General features: G+C 41.3%; 1 protein-coding gene across 6 annotated transcripts in view; it reads left to right on the forward strand.

Moving 5' to 3' along the window:
• Positions 1-15,178, forward strand: part of ATP8B4 (ATPase phospholipid transporting 8B4 (putative)) — a 342,310-nt gene that overhangs the window by 40,750 nt on the left and 286,382 nt on the right. For 2 of the 6 annotated variants that reach the window (XM_070797566.1, XM_070797571.1), the window contains exons 1-2: positions 11,941-12,031; positions 12,809-12,974. The exons of 1 other annotated variant lie outside the window; for it this stretch is intronic. The gene's annotated coding sequence lies outside the window, so the exon portion shown is untranslated. Of the gene's footprint in view, positions 1-6,830; positions 7,557-11,932; positions 12,032-12,808; positions 12,975-15,178 lie in introns of those variants that run through there. 3 more of the 6 variants (XM_070797569.1, XM_070797568.1, XM_070797567.1) reach the window with 3 other exon arrangements.

Here is a 15,178-nt window from a genome sequence, read left to right on the forward strand (position 1 = left end):
TAAACATGAGGCAGGTGTTCGTGGTTTTGGTGTAGGCGTGGAAGCCCTTCTATACTTTCTCCTCCCATTAAGATTCCTCATTCTGTCAGTGTCATTGGTTAGTAAAAAATACTGTAACTTAATCAGTTCAGACTAGGTAGAATAGGAATAATTAGAGTGTTTTAGACCAGTTTAGATCTCTTAGAAGCATTTAACAAAAATATGCTTAGTAAGCTGAAAAAAGACACCTCTAGTCTTGAAATTACAGGAAGGATGACAAAAATGTTAGAAACTTTTGGGTAAATGGAAAAAAAATCAAAACATGTAGCTCCTTAACGTTGACTCTCTCCTTTACAATATAAAACCGTGTGTGTGTGTGTGTGTGTGTGTGTGTGTGTGTATGTATGTGTATGAGGGGTCTTGCAAAACAAAAAGCACAATTCTTATAGTCCTACCTTAAGCAATGTATAAGCTGGGAGGGAAGATAGCAGCCATGAGAGGGGAAGGGCTGGTGGACAGGACCAAACCTAAACCTAGTCTCTGGCATTGCCTATGAGGGAGGGACCACAGGTGCTAGGAAGACAGAAAAGGCTGGAAGTGAGGAGGGAGGATGTGATCTGGTCCTTTAAGGACAAGTTGGGAAAGGTCTCCCCAAAGGAGAGGATGGCCTGAGCGAAGATACCAAGTTAGGACTGTGCAGTTGATGTTTAGATACAGGAAAGGGGTTCCCATGGACTAGGGCAGAGCCTCTCTGGCTTGGAGATTATAGGAATAACTGGAAAAATCAATAGAAAGCCAAGGAGAAAAAAAGAGCTCTGTGCTTTCCTTCTTTTGTAAGTTGCTTTTTGACTCATTAATTTATCTGATTATGGGGGAAAATCATCACTTGCTCCTTCATCTGTGTGCTGCTCGTGGGGGCAACCGTAGATCTCAAGATATTCCATGTAAAAAAAATAATCACTGTTTTCTAAGAACTACATTTTCATTGGTTGACTGAAAATTTAAGTAGTACAAAAGGGTAAGAACCAGTGAAACATTTCTCCCAGGGCCCACCAGGTCTTATTATTAATATACTACTGATTATTATTATAGTATTAATGATATAAATATTATTAATATATTAATAACTATCTTCACTGGTAGTTATTATTTCTTCTTGCTCAGCTTTCTTGCTATCATCCATTCAGTCAACAATTATTTATTGAATGCCTATCACGGACATTGGTGATACAACAGTGAACAAAAGTCCCTGCTCTCAAGAAGCTTATATTTTAGTTGAAAGAAACAGTAAGCAGCAAGTGTATTTAAAATATTTTTACTAAATGGGATTATCCTATACATACTCTTTTGCAACTTGTTCTTTTCACATGACATACATCTTGGACATCTTTCCCTGTCAGTCTGAAAAGGCCTACTTCTTTTGTTGATAACAACTAATAATTATTGAGCATCTGTGAAGAAAGCTGAGCGCCAAAGAATTGATGCTTTGGAACTGTGGTGTTGGAGAAGACTCTTGAGAGTCCCTTGGACTGCAAGGGGATCCAACCAGTCCATTCTGAAGGAGATCAGCCCTGGGATTTCTTTGGAAGGAATGATGCTACAGCCGAAACTCCAGTACTTTGGCCACCTCATGCAAAGAGTTGACTCATTGGAAAAGACTCTGATGCTGGGAGGGATTGGGGGCAGGAGGAGAAGGGGACGACAGAGGATGAGATGGCTGGATGGCATCACTGACTCGATGGATGTGAGTCTGAGTGAACTCCGGGCGTTGGTGATGGATAGGGAGGCCTGGTGTGCTGCGATTCATGGGGTCGTAAAGAGTCGGACATGACTGAGCGACTGAACTGAACTGACTATGCTCCAAGCACTGTCTTATTCACAACAATCCTCTATTGTAAATACTATAATTATCACTTTTTTATGGAGGAGAAGCTGAGGCCCAGAGAGGTTTGAGAACTTTCTCAGAGTCACTAATGGAGCCAGATCTGAACCCAGACCATCTGATTCTTCACTCCAGTTCGACCCCCTCCTGGTGGCTGTGTAGTACTCCTTTCTATGAATGTAAAAGTTGGCTTAAAGCTCAACATTCAGAAAACTAAGATCATGGCATCCGGTCCCATCACTTCATGGCAAACAGAGGGGGAAACAGTGGACACAGTGGCTGACTTTATTTTTCTGGGCTCCAAAATCACTGCAGATGGTGATTGCAGCCATGAAATTAAAAGACTCTTACTCCTTGAAAGGAAAGTTATGACCAACCTAGACAGCATATTAAAAAGCAGAGACATTACTTTGTCAACAAAGGTCCGTCTAGTCAAGGCTATGGTTTTTCCAGTGGTCATGTATGGATGTGAGAGTTGGGCTATAAAGAAAGCTGAGTGCTGAAGAATTGATGCTTTTGAACTGTGGTGTTGGAGAAGACTCTTGAGAGTCCCTTGGACTGCAAGAAAGTCCAACCAGTCCATCCTAAAGGAGATCAGTCCTGGGTGTTCATTGGAAGGACTGATGTTGAAGCTGAAACTCCAATACTTTGGCCACCTGATGTGAAAAGCTGACTCATTTAAAAAGACCCCGATGCTGGGAAAGATTGAGGGCAGAAGGAGAAGGGGACGACAGAGGATGAGATGGTTGGATGCCATCACCGACTCAATGGACATGGGTTTTGGGTGAACTCTGGGAGTTGGTGATGGACAGGGAGGCCTGGCGTGCTGCCATTCATGGTGTCGCAAAGAGTCGGACACGACTGAGCGACTGAACTGAACTGAACCTCTGCTTTCTTAGCCAGTTTCCTATACTTAAGCCATTTTTAGATTTTTTGCCATCACAGCACTGTAACATTTTTATAGTATGTTTGCACATATTTGTGATCATCTTATAAGGTAAATTCCTGAGAGAGGGAAACATACACATTTCTATATTTGACAGGCATTAATTTCCCTTTAAAATATTTTATCAATTTTTATCTCCATTAACAATGTAGGAGAAGGTGTAGATTTCCTTAAATATCCTTCAACAAAGGTAACTACCAGACTTGTAATAGTTGTCAATATGACAGGTAAAAAGTGGTATAGAGGTTATACTTAAATTTTTTTTTAATTCAAAGGAGTTTTTCATTATAAATATTTAAAAGAAATGATTGCTTCTTCATATAGACTGTTCTTGGTCCTTTTTCTCATGTAAGGAAGGGAGCCATCACTCCTGATTCAAGAAATTCAGTTCAGCTGCTCAGTCATGTCCAACTCTGGACTGCAGCATGGATCCCATGGACTGCAGCATGCCAGGCCTCCCTATCCATCACCAGCTCCCCAAGCTTGCTCAAACTCATGTCCATCGAGTCGGTGATGCCATCCAACCATCTCATTCTCTGTTGTCCCCTTCTCCTCCTGCCTTCAATCTTTCCCAGCATGAGGGTCTTTTCAAATGAGTCAGCTCTTCACATCAGGTGGCCAAAGTATTGGAGTTTCAGCTTTAGCATCAGTCCTTCCAGTGAATATTCAGGACTGATTCCTTTAGGATGGACTGGTTTTACCTTCTTGAAGTCCAACAGACTCTCGAGTGTCTTCTCCCACACTGCAATTCAAAAGCATCAATTCTTTGGCATTCAGCTTTCTTTATGATCCAAATCTCACATCCATACATGACTACTGGAAAAACCATAGCTTTGACGAAATGGACCTTTGTTGGCAAAGTAATGTCTCTGCTTTTTAATATGCTGTCTATGTTGGTCATAGCTTTTCCAAGGAGCAAGTGTCTTTTAATTTCATGGCTGCAGTCACTATCTGCAGTGATTCTGGAGCCCAAGAAAATAAAGTCTGTCACTGTTCCCCATCTATTTGCCATGAAGTGCTGGGACCAAATGCCACGATCTTCATTTTTGGAATGTTGAGTTTGAAGCCAGCTTTTTCACTCTCCTCTTTCACTTTTATCAGGAGGCTCTTCAGTTCCTCTTCGTTTTCTGCCATAAGGGTGGTTCATCTGCATATCTGAGGTTATTGATATTTCTCCTGGCAATCTTGATTCCAGCTTGTGCTTCATCCAGCTTGACATTTCACATGATGTACTCAGCGTATAATTTAAACAAGCAGGGTGACAATATACAGCCTTGATGTACTCCTTTCCTGATTTGGAACCAGTCTGTTCCATATACAATTCTTACTGTTGCTTCTTGACCTGCATACACATTTCTCAGGAGGCAGGTAAGATGATCTGGTATTCCCACCTCTTTAAGAATTTTCCACAGTTTGTTGTGATCCACACAGTCAAAGGCTTTGGCATAGTCAATAAAGCATATGTTTTTCTGGAACTCTCTTGCTTTTTCGATGATCCAGTGGATGTTTTTTAAATACAGCTTGAACATGTGGAAATTCTTGGTTCACGTACTATTGGAGCCTGGCATGGAGAATTTTGAGCATTACTTTGCTAACGTGTGAGATGAATGCAATTGTGCGGTAGTTTAAACATTCTTTGGCATTACCTTTCTTTAGGATTGGAATGAAAACTGACTTTTTCCAGTCCTGTGGCCACTGTTGAGTTGTCCAAATTTTCTGGCATATTGAGTGCAGCACTTCTTAACATCATCTTTTAGGATTTGAAATACCTCAACTGGAATTCTGTCACCTCCACTATGTTTGTAGTGATTCTTCCTAAGGCCTATTTGACTCTAGACGGCAGGATATCTGGCTCTAGGTGAGTGATCACACCATCGTGGTTATCCATGTCATTAAGATCTTTTTTGTATAGTTCTTCCGTGTATTCTTGCCACCTCTTCTTAATATCTTCTGCTTCTGTTAGGTCCATACTGTTTCTGTCCATGATTGTACCCATCTTTGCATAAAATGTTCCCTTGCTATCTCTAATTTTCTTGAAGCGATCTCTAGTATTTCCCATTCTGTTATTTTCCGCTATTTCTTTGCACTGATCACTGAGGAATTCTTTCTTTTCTCTTCCTTGCTATTCTTTGGAACTCTGCATTCAAATGAGTATATATTTCCTTTTCTCCTTTGCCTTTTACTTCTCTTCTTTTCTCAGCTATTTGTAAGGCCTCCTATAGACAACCATTTTGCCTTTTTGCATTTCTTTTTCATGGGGATGGTCTTGATCATTGCCTCCTGTACAGTGTCATGAACCTCTGTTCATAGTTCTTCACACACTCATGCACATCTAATTGCTTGAATCTATTGGTCACTTCCACCATATAAATGTAAGGGATTTGATTTAGGTCATACCTAAATGTCCTAGTGGTTTTCCCTGCTTTCTTCAATTTAAGTCTGAATTTAGCAATAAGGAGCTCATGCTTTGAGGCACAGTCAGCTCCCGGTCTTGTTTTTGCTGACTGTATAGAGCTTCTCCATCTTCGACTGCAAAGAATATAATCAATCTGATTTCAGTGTTGACCCCCTGGTGATGTCCATGTGTAGAGTCTTCTCTTGTGTTGTTGGAAGAGGGTGTTTGCTGTGACCAGTGCGTTCTCTTGGCAAAACTCTGTTAGCCTTGCCCTGTTTCATTTTGTACTCCAAGGCCAAACTTGTCTGTTACTTGAGATACGTCTGGAGTTCCTACTTTTGCATTCCAGTCCCCTGTGATGAAAAGGACATATTTTTGGGGTGTTAGTTCTAGAAGGTCGTGTAGGTCTTCATAGAACCATTCAACTTCAGTTTCTTCAGGCTTAGTTGTTGGGGCATAGACTTGGAATACTGTGATATTGAATGGTTTGTGTTGGAAATGAACAGAGATCATTCTGTCATTTTTGAGATTGCACCCAAGTACTGCATTTTGGACTCTTTTGTTGACTATGATGGCTACTCCATTTCTTCTAAGGGATTCTTGCCCACAGTAGTAGATATAATGGTCTCTGAATTAAATTCACCCATGCCAGTCCATTTTAGTTCACTGATTCCTAAAATGTCGATGTTCACTCTTGCCATTTCTTATTTGACCACTTCCAATCTACCTTGATTCATGAACCTAACATTCCAGGTTCCTATGAAGTATTGTTCTTTACAGCATTGGACTTTACTTCCATAGCTGGGTGTTATTTTTGCTTTTGGTTCATCTCTCCATTCTTTCTGGAGTTGTTTCTTCAGTAGCATATTGGGCACCTACTGACCTGGGAAGTTCGTCTTTCCATGTTATATCTTTTTGCCTTTTCATACTGTTCATGGGGTTCTCAAGGCAAGATATTGAAGTGGTTTGCCATTCCCTCCTCCAGTGGACCACGTTTTGTCAGAACTGTCCACCATGACCTGTGCATCTTGGGTTGCCCTACATGGCATGTCTTTTAGTTTCATTGAGTTAGACAGTTCTTTGATCCATGTGATCAGTTTGGTTAGTTTTCTCTGATTGTGGTTTTTATTCTGTTTCCGTTGATTCAAGAAATCTCTCCTTTCTTTGTGACTGTGGAGCACTGGCATGGAAAGGCCCTCCCTTCTCTCTGATCTGGCTTTCAGTGGAAAGTTGAGGGCTCAGTGTCATGTTGTTTGAGAAGAGAGTTGACACAGGGGATCAACTTGCTCTGGTTAGAGAGAGATGATTAAAATATATTTGGCTTCAGTCCTTAACTGCAAATCTGTTGTAACTTCTGGAAACCCCATCAATGGCTTTAGATATATTGAAAAGTAGCCCTAATCCTTTCAAAATAGACATGGACCAAAATATTTTGTTTTTATCTAATCCCATGTTAAAAACCAGAACACTCTTAAGAAAAAAAAGCACAACAACCAGAACCTTCTCTAAGCAATTCTAAACTAAGAAGTTTAAATCTGTTTCCATGTGCATTTGTTCTTCAGCATCCTTAGGGTTAATGGTTTGCTTCCTCTGAGCTGAAATTAAGGATGTTGGGGGAAAAAGAAGTCCTTGCTCTGCATGTTACATGTTGCTTGAATGTGCTTAGCTTTCATCCATAAGAGAGTTGAAGTTCCCTTCTAATGATTTTTTAAAAAAACTGACATTGCTAATTCCTTCAACTCTGGCAAAAACAGGTAGGAACTAACTCCAAAGATATTTACTTATCTCCCTCAGTTGAGGGTTGATAAAAGTTTGATAATTCGAAGCCATGGTGACCCCTTTCCTTATCTGCTTATGTTCTTCTGAACTCTTGATTCATACAGAAAAAGCAATCCTGGGGAAGCCAGCCTCTAGGGAGCTCCCTTTTGTTTTTCCAAGATTAACCAGTTCTGCCCTGGGAGTAGTAACAGGCAACTCTTCCAGGAGAAACTCTTCTGGGCTTTTGGTATGTTGCCAAGGACCGTTTTTTGCTCCCTCTGTGCTTCACTGGTAGTGAGGCTGCTTCCCTGCAACTCCTTCCTCCTTTTCTGATGAGATGCTACTTCTGATCTACCCTCGAGCAGCTTCCGGTAGTGGTAAGCGGCCAAGAGTGTTTTTCCGGGAGTTGATCTCAGATTTTCAAGAATGTCCCCTAGAGACCCAGTTTGTTTTCTATGTAATTACTAGAGCTTTCAGAATAGCCTGGCTTTTCTCATTGTTCTCACTGATATGGTCACGGAATGGGTACCTGTTTGATCTTGCTGCATTGCTGGGAAATCTCCCTTTTGTGGGGAGAGGCTTAGGTCCAGGCTGAGGTGAGTCTGGGGAGCACTGAAGGGTTGCTGGGACCAAGAGAGAGTTAGCTCTGCCTCCTCTGGTGCTTTTTGTTTCTCTTCTCTGGGTTACTCTTTTGTTTTTATTTTCTGTGTGTTGAAGTTTAGCAAACAGTCATTTTTCTCCTCTCATTAAAGAATAATTTTGGGGGGAAGTTAGTTGGATTTGGAAAATAGGACATTTTCTTTTTTTCCTTTGAAGTTCAAATGTTGATTCTGTTAGCATCATCTATTACATGGCTAGTGGAGAAGCGTCAGTGCAGCATTTTTTCTTGGTTTCTGGATACTTGTCACTTCCTTTGACCACAGTTGGTTTTAGATTTTTTTTTCCCCCAGAGGGCTCATAACTGATGCACCTATTCAAGATATTGTTCATTTTATGATCAATTCTTCCTTTGGACATAAACAGTTTGTCACTAAAGTCTCCCTCTAAGGCATAAGGGGTAGATACGTTTCTAGTACTGAGATTTCTCTGAACAGAGAAATGGATTCTTCTAGTTGTTTTGTTGATAGACATGAGGGAGTCTCATTTTCTTAGTTAACAATGAGCTGTTTTGAAGAAAAAAGAGATGAGTGAGAAACATTAAATAGAAGCTGAAAACTTATCATAAGGAGGTGAGGAGATAGGGTATCATGTATGGGATTACCAACACCTGTGTTCAAGACCAGCCACCTTACCTGTGTCGTTCCCTGCCTGCCTTTACAGCGGAATGTAAATTCAGAGGGATTTTGAGACCTATATTTGTCTGTCTTGTGTTTTTATATTGTTTCATCATCATGATGCATCTTTTAAAAATGAGGAGCCAAGTGATTTTTTTGTGTTGTTGGAGGATTTTTTTATGCTCAGAAAGATTTTATTTTTTTCTTACATGATACATTAGAAATTTTCATTTAGTAGGAAAAAGAAACTTAACCTATTGTTTCAAATAAGAAACTGTTACTGTCCTTGAAATAAAACTTCTTAATGTATGTATACTAGATGGTTACAGAGCATGTATAGGAATCAGATACTAGTATTTGCTTTCAGGATTTCTCAAGAGATGTCAAGGAAAATACTGTAACCTCAAAATGCTCCATGTTTGTAGCACATGCCTCAAGTCTTACTTCTTGGCAATATTGACAAATAATATTCTAATTAAATGTTAAATATAAACACTAAGTATTAATCATTGTATTTTTGGAAACGGTCCTTCCTTAATTTGAGGCCACCTTTTTCTTTTCTCCCCTTCTTCACTCAGTGTTAGTTTGCTGAGCACCTGCCTACCCTCCACCAGCCTGTGCTGGATGCCCTGAAGAAGAGGGTGTAGGAGGAAAACTACAGCATTTTGTTTCCGTGTATCTTTCTCAGAACCTTCTTTTGATGTTGGGTGTTCCCTAGGACCTTGTCCTCGTCCTCTCCCTGACTCATCCTCACCCGCTGGCCTCTCCTCACTTCTCTTCGTTCTTCTTTCTGAATGAGATCATTCATCCCCCATGACTTCAGTGCTTCCTTATATGTTGATGATTCCAAGTCTACAAATCGGTCTCTTCTCTTTTGTGCTGAGGATATTTTCAGTGATCAAGAGGCGTTTCAAGCCTAGTGTGCTCAAAGTGAACTTAACTATTGCCGCACCTCAATTCCTGCTCCTGCTCCCCTACCTTCTCCTTTCACTGCTCTGTTGTCATTTTCATTAGTTATCCTCTCTTGTCCTGAGCCAAAAGCTCAGAAGTCATCCCAGATTCTTTCTTGTTTTGCGCCCCAGCATATGGACCATTTTTAACATTTGTCAACTTGAACTGCAGACACATTTCTAGAATCCAACTCCATTGCCTGTTGTCATTATCCCCCATCTCTTGCCATTCCTGTTCTTGGCTGTGAGAGTAAAACCTTCCTAAAAACTCTGTCAGCTTGCACTCACACAGAGGGACATGAGGAAGCAATGACAGTGAACAAAGGAGCCTAGATTCTAAGCATACCTTTCTGCAGAGAGAACACTTCTGCCTCCCCAATACCTGAGGATCTATCAGGATCTTGACTGTAACAATGTCCTGTGTCAGTTCATCTATCAAATGGGAGAACAACAGTTCCTGCCCATAATATTTTGGTGAGGATTAAATGAGAGGTTACATTTAACAAGTGCTTAGCATGAGGCTAGGTACTTAGTAGATGGGAGTGATGATGCTGACAATGATGACTTCTTTCAGACTCCATCTCTTACCTATCTTGCCAGCCCCCTCACACCACACTCCTCCATGCTCCCTGTAATCTGGTTCCATGACTGTCACTGCTCCCTTTCACAATACTTGGTCTTTCCACTTGCTGTTCTTTTTGCCTGTACTTACCTTGTTTTATTGAGCAAACTCAGGACTTGACTGGGAATTACCATGTGTGAGATCATAGCTGACTCTGCAAAGCAGGCTTGGTGACTCCCTTTCCTCTGTCTCCATGGTTCTCAGTCCCTTCTTCTGACATAGACCTGCAATATTGAACTTTCTATGTTTATGATCTCATCTACCCCAGACTCCTGGCTTTTGAAGAAATGATCCTTGCCTCCCTCTACCCAGCCCAAGTTTGATGTAGAACAGGTGTCTGATAAGTGTTGGATGACTGAATGTCAGTAGAGATACTCTCAAATTTGATAGGAGGTTTTCTACATATATAGAGTTAAGGATATAGTTAAGAAAAATTAAAGTAATAGCTTTCCTTTCTTGAGTGTTTAACTTTGTATCAAGAGGCACTGTGCTAATTTTTTTTTTTTTTTTTTACAGGCATGACCTCAGTTTGTTAAATGATCCCATGAGTTAGCTGATTGTCTCTGTTTACAGATGAGAAAACCAGGGCTTAGAATGGAGGGGAACTTGCTGGAAGGAGAGAACTAACAGGATCAAACCTGGTCCTCTGGCTCTAGGCTAATGGAGAAGGGGAAAGAAGAAGGGGAAAGAAGAAGCCGGGGGAGGCATGTTTGATAGAGAAAGGGCAGGATGAGGAAAAGGTTTTGAAAATGCACAAGAGAGGCAGTGAGAGCAGATGAGGAAAGGATGAGAAAGGAAAGAGAAAAGGAAACTGTTGGAAAATAAGCAGGACATAAACAAGAGGAAAAAGGAAGCAGGGTTCCCACCACTTTAGTATTCTGTGGCTGGGTAACAGCTGCACGCCTAACAGAATATAAACAGACTTCAGTGTCGACATAATAACTCACAACACCATCAATCTGATATATATTATATGGGAAATAAAATACTTTATTGTTGAGGCATGGTAATTAGATATAATTGGTAGGCAGTTTATACATTTGGCTGTGCTAACCATCACTTTGACAAACACATACACAGACTGGCTTAAATTTTTTTACTTTTATTTTTTCCCAGTATCTTTGCTCTGCAAGCACTATGGGTGCTGGCAGTTGTCACTGACACCAAATATGATGAGAACATTATCTGTACCTCCTACTCTCACTTCATAGTCAAAGCTGCACACATGTAGGACTGAGGCCTGGGCTTATTCTTTACTTTATCCATCGTTGTTCTAACCTCCCAAGGCTGAGATTTCCCTTTTGGACCAAAAATATCCCTTCCCTGGAGTCTCAGAGATGTGCTCCCTCCCTGACCCCATCCCTTAGAGGCCCAGAGCAGGGGGAATATTCTTGGGCTGATAGGCAGTGTTGCCAGCATATATGATTGCAAGGCTACCATGTCCAGAGGTGGGAGGACTCGCTGAAGCTTTGCTTTTGAGCTTCTGGGAACCTAGGGCCAGAGGGAGAATAGGGGCAGGGGCAGGACCAGAGAAGGTGGACAGCAGAGGAGGAAAGAAGGGGCTAACTCCCTAATCCTGCCATCCCACTTCCCATCCTTAGGCCCCCACTATTGCTCAAGTTGGAGAAGGCAGTGGCACCCCACTCCAGCACTCTTGCCTGGAAAATCTCATGGACGGAGGAGCCTGGTGGGCCGCAGTCCATGGGGTCGCTAAGAGTTGGACAAGACTCAGCGACTTCACTTTCACTTTTCCCTTTCATGCATTGGAGAAGGAAATGGCAACCCACTCCAGTGTTCTTGCCTGGAGAATCCCAGGGACGGCGGAGCCTTGTGGGCTGCCGTCTATGGGGTTGCACAGAGTTGGACACGACTGAAGCGACTTAGCAGCAGCAGCAGCATTGCTCAAGCAGAGGGGTTCTCCCGCTCACCTAAGCCTCAGCCCTCCCCTCTCTCTTGGTGGATTAGTCTTCAGAAAGGAGGTGGGTTGGGTTAGAAGGCAAGTGGCTTAGTGAGAAAATGAAAGAGAAGGAAACAGGGAAAGGAAACTGAGAGAGTGAAAGCAGAGAAAAGGGGAGGGAGTAGGAGGAGAGAAGACAGATGGGGAGGAAGGAAGGAGGGGGAGGGATCACATTTTTATGGAGTGAGCTGTATATTCTCGCTACAGCCCTGGGAGGAAGGCATTATTTCTTCTTTTTTACAGATTCGGAGAGTGAGTCTTAGGAAGGGTAAGTGACCTGGTCAAAGTGATGCTAGATAGAAAGTGGCTGAGCTCGGATTGGGGTCTGCTCTCCAGAAAGTGTCTCCTGTTCAGGACATGCCTCCCAAGAGGAAGAGGAGGCAGAGCTGGGGAGAGAGGGAGGCAAGAACAGAATGGAGACAGGAGAACAGACGGGTGGGGGGGCTAGAGACCTCACAGGGGTGAGGGCTGAGTCGGGCTCCTTGAAGCTCTCTGGGGTCTTGTTGCTGAGTCCTGACAACTGGAGAGGATGCACTGCTCAAAGGATGTAGAGGATCCTCCTCGGGCACACCCCGGTTCCTCCCTTGACCCTGAGATGAAGCCAGGCTGAGGGTGCTCCCTGGCAGCACTCTGGCGAGAAAGGAGAGCGGCCAGGAATCTGCTTGCCCTACTCTCCTGGCTTCAGCTGCTCCTCCTGTCCCTTCTCCAACTGCTCCACCCCTTCCTTTCCCCTTTCTTTTCCAGTCTCCTCTGATTCCTTTGTCTTGCTATCCCCTTTCCTCATATTTTCATTCTCTCTTCCCACTGGTTTTATTCCCTCAATTTATCGCTATGGCCCTGGATCCCCACTGTAAATACATCTTCTCTTTAAAGCCTCATTACCCAGTTGCAGTTACCTCCTTTGCTGCAGAATGTCTTACAGGAGTTACACTTACTGTCCTCATTTTATCCTAATGTTTATTTAGACATTTTGACAGAGGAAGTTCAGAGGACTGCCTTCAAGATAGCTATATAATGAGCTTCCTTTTCCCATTGACCTGTCCAGGTATGTTCTGAGGCTTAGACAGCTTACCTGCCCTGGATTCTGTAATGCTGGTGGAAAAAGCAGGAATCCAAGGTCAGTTTCTTTGACTCCAAAAGACAAGCTTGCAGCTACCACATCCTGCTGCCCCTTGAGCAGATCAGCTGGCCCTGCCCTTGGTGGCCTGTTGGTGAGTTCATTATGGCCAGGGTGGGTCATTTGTCCTGTATACTTTAGACCATAAGTCAACAGCATACCAAAAACAGATCTACATTTCTGGGGCAGAGTAATATAGCTCAGGAGACAGATGATCTAGACAGATGAACCACAATTTATTAATTGAAAATGTACAATGTAACTGTCAGGAGGACCAGAATGTTCACTTCAGCATGCATGGCTAGTGTATTCTTTCCCTGTAGGCAGACTTCTGTGGGAAAGCAAGTTATTATCAGCAGGTTGCTTGGTGATTGTGGAATTGGAGCAAGGGGAATTAACTATAATAACCTGATTGTTGAATGGCCTCCGATCTTTAAAGAGAAACTCCATTTTAATCCTTTACTTAAAGTGTTGAGTCACCTGTACCCTAGTGTACCCATTTTAATTGTAAAGGACGGACCTCTGTGAGGAATCATAATATGACCCGTACGCCCCCTTATGCAGACAGCTGCTTGAGTAGCATTTCCAACTTGGATGTCTTTTTATGGCCCTTAATCTCAAGGTATCTGAAATCAACTTCTTATTTTCCCTAAACAAACTGGAATTTTCTTTTGACTTTGCCATTTTTTTTCTATTAGAAGAATTAAATTTTCTGACCAAGATTCAAAACCTGAACTTGAAATTAAAAAAAAAAGAAATCAAATTCTTCATGCAAGCATCACTCTCAATCTTTTCCAAAAGAGTACTCACATAAATGAATTAATATAGGTAAAGTGCCTAGCTATTATTTGGGTTACATTTCTCTCTCTTCCTACTTTCCCCAGACCTGTCTTTATTATAAAAATCCAGCAAGACTTTGACACATGAAAACCACCATCTTAACCCCTTGCATGAGATGAAGGCAAGGGTAAGATAAAACCTATTCAGCGACTTACCTTCTTCCACTTCTTCTGCTTTGGGTGATTTCAAAAAAGGAACAATGTTTTTATGTAAATAATGTTTGCTTTAACACTTGTAAATGGTTGAATTTCAAAATCCTAAACTATATTTTATTTTAGCAAATCCTTCTTTATCACTTTTTTTTTTTTTTTCAGTCTATTTCCTTAGACTCTCACTGATCTGAAAGTTCAGTAGAAGATGGCTTTTTCTTTTCTCTAACATCAGTGAGTGTCAGCTGGGGTATTTTGGTGAATTGATAAATATAAGACAATAAAAGAACTAAATTTTACTTCCTCAAATTTACACTAGGATCTGATATATTACTATGAATACTCCATTAGATCTATCTGGGTTGCTGTTATTATAAAGAAAAGATTAGACTGGAGGAAACGTGGACTTGAAATCTTAATTTTTGTTATAACCACATGTTTTAGAGGGTAAAAACACTTGGATAAGATCATTAATAAGGAACAATTTTCACAAACCTCAGAGAAGTGTTTAATTCATACAACAGTGATTATATTATCACTCTGCATTAAATATGAAATAGAGCATATTTTCTACAAAGGCAAAAATGACTAAATTAAAAAAGATTCATTATATTAAAAAGTTTTAAAGATATTTTGGAAGGTGTTATTAGAGAAATTAAAAGCATTGAAATAATTGTAAGGCTTAAAGGTAATTTTAGAAAGGATATGGTTTTGCTTTATGCTTAATTGTCTGGGGATTTTAAAATGAAAAGTGCTTGTAGGAAGGTCTAAAATAAGAGATGGAAGGGGTTACATGGATATTTTCTCTTTAGTTACCTTTGTATTGCACAAATATATATTAAGTTCATCCTGTGTACTGGCTATCTGTTAGTGCTAATCCCTCAAAGCAATCTAGCAAACCAAGAAGGAGAAAGGAAGAAAATGTTGGCCAGTGGCCAGTACTCCTAATAACTTCCTGAGAGATTAAATTTCTTCTTCTAGCCTGCATTCTCATTGGCACCTGTCAGGGTGGAGAGTCCCTTTTGCCATCCTGCTTAAAGAACTGTTCTTCCTTTTACCTGCTCGAGGGACTCTGAGCTCGTGAAAACAGAATATGTTAACTTAGTCTCCAGAGAGTTTTCAAGCCCTAACAAGTTGACTTAGAACTTTCTGATGAGCCTTAAAACCCATTGGCCAGATGGGGCCATCAGATCGAGGTGTCATTGTCACTGAATCCATTCATCCTTTCCTATGTCCACATTTTGTATCTGTTGTGAAATTTTGTTGGAACAAAAATAGCTCCTCATGGATAAAAACCTACTTTTGTCCA

Source organism: Bos indicus, chromosome 10 (genome assembly GCF_029378745.1).
Source record: "Bos indicus isolate NIAB-ARS_2022 breed Sahiwal x Tharparkar chromosome 10, NIAB-ARS_B.indTharparkar_mat_pri_1.0, whole genome shotgun sequence".
NCBI classification, from domain to species: domain Eukaryota; kingdom Metazoa; phylum Chordata; class Mammalia; order Artiodactyla; family Bovidae; genus Bos; species Bos indicus.